Below are 6,023 nucleotides of genomic sequence, written 5' to 3'. Positions count from 1 at the left end.
GTAGCACACCTCTACACAGTTAAAGTAATATTCTGCAACATAAACACAGATAATACTTCTTTGCCAAGTTAAAGTAAAATTGCATAACATTGAACATGGTATCTGAGAAAGATCTCTCAGCAGTCAGTATCCCCCCCCACACATCTATCTAAACAGCCATTAATGCACAAGATACACAGTGAGAGTTAAGAAGCCAGCTAAAAATAAAAATAAAACCATAGTGCCCAGTATTACTGAAGAGAAGATGAAGATGAATTGAATAAAGCAGAAAGGAAAGGGTGGACTACATCACCTGTGCCCAGAAGCAAGCAGCCCGGAGAGAAATGTTCTTCATTTGAGAGAAGTATTAATTGTATTAGTTGCTTTTCTATTACTCTGATAAAACACCACAAGCAAGCCAGTTTATAGAAGGGAGGACTTATTTGGAGCTTACAGTTCCAGGGAGGTTAAAGAGTCCATTACCATCTTGGCAAAGAAGCATGGCAGCAGACAAGCATGGCAACCAGAGATGGCAGTTGAGAAGGTGTTGATTACTCTTAAACTACAAGCAGGAAGCAAAGAACAAACAGAATGGCATTTGCCTTTAAAATCACAAAGCCCACCCACAGTGACATAATCCCTCCAGCTAGGCTACACCTCCTAAGCCTCCCCAAACAGTACCACTAAATGGGGACCATGCAATCAATTACCCAAAACTGTGAGGAACTTTGTCAGTCAAACCTCCACATAAACAAAGGCCTTAAACTTAAAACTCAATACCAGGCCTGTCATGCTGAATCCTGGTATCAGAAAGCTCCCCAAATCCATGATTCTAAGCAATTTCCCAAGCAGCAAGACACTGAAACAGTGCTATCCAGGTGATCAACGGGCTTCCCTACCACATCCTCCAGCATGAGGTAGAAAGCAGAGAGCAAGACTCTCGCTACCAAGAGTAGAGCATAAAAGCTAGTTCAGGACTTTACACTGGAACTCAGCCTCAGCAACTGGTTTCATGCTTGAAGATGAACAGTCTGTACCTGCCAGAGCAGCAAGAGGAATCCTGCATGCTGGTGGAACAGCCTGAGTTCTGGCTTGCATCACTGCATCCTTGCAGTTGACCTGGGGCACACTGACACTGTGCAGAAGGTCCTTTTGGCTGAACTAAATAGATCCCAGCTGATTGTCAGCCTTAGTGGCTAAGGGATGGTTATTCCAATTTGGGAAGCACTGTTATCTTCATAATCAGGGCCAGAGATGAAGGTTCTTGATCTGCCCTGTTACTCTGTATCCTGGTGTATGAACTTGAGTTTTAGTCTGTATTACTGCCAGCTACAACACAAGCCTACCTCCATGACTGAGACTATTAGATCCTAAAACTATGAGACTCAGGTGTGATACCAGCATTAGCTTTGGTAGTGATTATCTTCAGCAATATTACCCAAGTTTCAGGCAGCATAATATGGAGCAAAACACCATGTAAGCAGGGTAGGATGGAGGAATAAACATCGGACTTTGTTTTGGAACTTACAATGAGACAACTGAATCACAACACAGAGATTCTACTATCTACCATTCCCAGGCCCACTCATAGATAAAGCCTCTGGATTTCAGGTGAAGAAATACGGCCTCAGTACATCAGATTTACATTCTGGTTCAACATCACCTGTAGCTGGTTGCAACAGTCTTAGCCTATAAATTCCCCAACCAATAGGCAGGAAAGAGCAGTAGGAGCCTTGGGCCTGCCTTGTACAGTTCTGTTTTTATTGGGCTTGTATTACCCCAGAGTGTACATGACAGTTAAGCTCAAGTGTTAACTTGATGAGGTCCAGTACCACCTGGGAGATGGAGCCTCTCCACTTGCCTGTGGACAATTATATTGACTACATTCATTACTAAGTAATGAATACTCAGTCATTACAGGTAGTGCCATCCCATGGATTAAGATTCATGAGCCTAGTCATTCACCATTCTCTGCTTCCTGACTGTGGGCACAATGTGACTTCTGCTGCCAAAGCTCTCCAACTGTGGTAGACTGTAGTCCCTAGAACTTTGATCTGTTGTCATAGATGGGGTTCCTATTGCTGTGATAAAACACTATGACCAAAGCAAGTTGGGGAGGAAAAGTTTTATTTGGCTTACACTTTCACATTGTAGTCTATCACTTTAGGAAGTCAGGACAGGAACTCAAACAGGGCCAAAACCTGGAGGCAGGAGCTGATGCAGAGGCCACAGAGGGGTACTGCATACTTGGCTTCCTCATCCTGCCTTCTTGTAGAACCCAGGACCACCAGCCCAGGAATGAACCTACCCACAAAGAGCTGGGACTCCCTCACCAGTCACTAATTAAGAAATGTCCCACAGCAGGATCTTATGGGGTCATTTTTTCAATTGAAGTTCCCTCCTTTCAGATGAGTCCAGTTTGGGGCAAGTTGACATAAAACTAGTTATGACAGCTATAACTCTCTTTAAGTTGGCTTTGTCAGTATATTTTATCAGAACAACAGAAGAGGAGTTAGTAAAAACTAATAAAGCACATAGGTACTTGATATCATCTTTGTCAAAATGGTAAGACCTTTTTGACAAAAAATCAAAACCAGCAAAAATAGTCAAAATAGTGAGATTATTTTGACTTGAAAAGCTTTTAAGAGTAGGGTACAGTGACCTGAAAGGGGAAATGGGAAACACATTTCTAATTAGAGAAGGGGAAGAAAAATAACAGTAAGGGTATCTGAAAAAGCCATAGGGAATAATCCTATTAACTATTAACTGTCTACCTGGGGACACCTATGGTGCATATAAGTCATTGTATAAATATACATATCTAGTTTAAATGAACTTTCCACTGGATGGATGATACTCCCTCTAAGAGCCAAAGACTTCTGACAAACTCTCCCAAATTACACATGAGAATTCTCTCTTTTGGGTTGTTGGTCAGAGTTGTTCAAGATACTTCCAAGACATTTTAAGTTATTGCTATTGCCCTTTGTTGTCCCCACCCAAGTGATAGATAAATCCCTGTTGCCAAAAACAACTTTGGACACAGGGCCCAGGGCCCCTACACTGGAACTGACCTGAATGCCTGACAACAAACTTTCATAGTAATGAAAGGTGCTTCTAGCATGATAATCCGAAGGGTACAATTATGGAACTCATAGCTCTCTAAAGGACCTACTCAACAAGAGGGAAAATATGTCTGGTACTGGAAATCTAGCCAACTACCCAAAGCTAGTGAACCCATGGATCCTGGAGAATCACTGTATTACTAAACAAGCATAATCCCTAACTACATTAGAAATATCTGTCCTTATATCTATAGCTAAGTGCAGTCCTCTCCCATCAGCAAAGAAATTACTCTCTGCAGCAGGTGGAGACCATGACAGAAAACCACAACCAAAATGTAGAGTTGTAGAACCTAATCTTAACTGCTAACATCTACAGCACAACTCCTGAACATAAAGCTCATTGCAGTGACCATTCCAAAAGAGGAGGTGGAAAGATTGTAAGAGCTAGAGAAACAAGGAGTTGGCTGTGAGATTGTGTCCCCTAGTAAGGTCAGAAGCTACACACATGTGGTGGTTTGAAAGAAAATGGCCCCCAAAGAGAGTGGCACTATTAGGAGGTAAGGTCTTGTTGAAGGAAGTGTGTTACTGTCGAGTGGGCTTTGAGGTTTTTTTCTAAGCTTCACTCAGTGTGACAGTCAATTTACTGCTGCCTTCTTTCTGGTCAAGGTATAGCCAGCATCATGTCTGCCTGTAGGCTGCCATGCCCCCCATTTTGATGATAATGGATTGAACCTCTGAAACTGTAAGCCATCACCTCAATTATATGTTTTCTTTGTAAGAGTTGCTGTGGTTAAGCCAGGTGTTGGTGGCATATGCCTTTAATCCCAGCACTTGGGAGGCAGAGGCACATGAATCTTTGTGAGTTCACAGCCAGCCTGGTCTACAGAGTGAGTTCCAGTACAGGCTCCAAAGTAATACAAAGAAACCCTGTCTCAAAAAACCAAGCAAAAAAAAAAAAAAGTTGTTGTGGTCATGGTGTCCCTTCACAGCAATAAAAACTCTGATGCATCCCATAATGTCTCACTAACAGGATAGTCTACACCAGAGTTAAACAAGGATAGCACTGATAGGCATGACAATGTGGGCAGGGGAAAGATTACAAGGCCTTAACCTCACCAAAACAACTACAGGCAATTAAAAAATGCTGAGAGTGGGAGAAAGCCTTCGTGGCAGAGTACACCAGTTAGGATATCCAATACTAGATGGTGAGTCCAGAAAACATACAGTCAAGTAACATTATACAGACTGAACACACTGTATTTGTATACATAGGAGCACACATGCACAAGTGTGTGTGTGTGTGTGTGTGTGTGTGTGTGTGTGTGTGTGTGTGTGTGTATGCAAAAGCAATTAGCACAAAAAAGAGGGCATGAATTTGAAAGAGCACAAGTAGAATTACATGAGATTATTTGGAAGGGGAAAAGTAAGGGGGGAATGATGTCATTATATTGTAATCTTAAAAAAAGTAATTTAGAACAGTAAAGGAAAAAAAAAAAACAGCACAGCAAAGAACCAACCTACAGATGGGAGAAAGCATTAGTAAATCATACATTTGGAAAGAAGTATATAGGAGTGAAATCAGATCCTGTGTTAACGGCATGTTTGACAATTTGAGGAAATTCCTCATTTTCCAAAATGTCTTGGCCATTTTACACACACACACACACACACACACACACACACACACACACACACACACCTAGATTTGGTGCACACCCAAATCATGACTCTATATTTTGAGTTTTAATTAACTTCACTTTTGTTATGAGGTAATCTTGTGACTTAAGACCCTTAAAACAATGTGCTCTCTGTATAGAAAACTGTATATTGTTTAAGGGAAGCAAGGGGAATTGGATAAGATACTGTAGTAGGGAAGGGCTCAATGTGTAGCTCATTTCAATCATCAAAAACTAGCAAGGACAAAAGTGAGCTAATGACTGCATCCTTCCCCATTCAATCTTCAGACTTCAATATCACAGCCATTTGAAGAGTTATAGAGAATGATGCATATGCAATACAGATTAAGTTCCCTTAGAGAAGTCACTGCATTGGAGATTTTTATGCACTGACTTTATTGCATGGAGGAAGAAATCAAGGCACTGTGATTTCTCAATGGAGGCATCCATCAGCCCTGCAGGGAGGTCATGGACTCTGGCTGTGGTTAGAGATGATCCTTTTACTGCTACCTATCAACAACTTTTCCCTAGAAGGAGAAACCTAACAATGAGACAATCCCAAAGGTTGATAACAGCTGAAGATGATCTTCTGGCATATTCTCAACACGTATGAAATAAATGTGGGGAAGAATATATAGTAATACATCATAACACTCTCAGAATGAGTTCGCTTAGTGATAACTCAAGTTGCAATTGTTCCAGCTAGCTCTTAGAACTTGCTTTGCACTTATTAATTTGACTAATTGATTTCTCATGTATTGAACTGTACATTGGGGGAAGTTCCTAATTACATGGTTTTACGAAGGTAATTATTATACCTTCATTTAGAACCATCATTTATGAATCCATTGGACTCTGCATTTTGTCCAATCAGATGTTTATGGAAGAATGTGTACAACTTCTAGGGCTTGCTCCCAAAGAACAAACACCAATCACTCCCCATCTCCCATTCCTCTTTGTTGGCTGGACTAAAGATTGAAATATTATGGAAGAGAGGTGACCATTTGTGACCATCAAAGTAGAAGGTGGAAGATGTATTTTCAATGATAGAACAAAAACATGAGGAGGAGGATGCTAGGCTTAGTCACACCTACCCACCCTTGTGCATCAGTCAGGAGTAAACTTTCATATCTTCTGAGTTTGTTACCTCAGTTTCCCATAGTTCAGCATTAGTGACTTGGAGATAACAAGCTGTAACCTCTAGAACACAGTGATGTCAATGTGTTTGGAGTAAGATAGAAATCCCTTGGTGTGTGTGCCTATGTTGATACAGAGTGTCAAAACACCTGCACAAAATGAAAAGAGG

The sequence above is a fragment of the Cricetulus griseus genome, chromosome 2, assembly GCF_003668045.3.
Source record: "Cricetulus griseus strain 17A/GY chromosome 2, alternate assembly CriGri-PICRH-1.0, whole genome shotgun sequence".
NCBI lineage: Eukaryota > Metazoa > Chordata > Mammalia > Rodentia > Cricetidae > Cricetulus > Cricetulus griseus.
The sequence above is the reverse complement of the archived record's forward strand: the minus strand, read 5'-3'. Positions refer to the sequence as shown.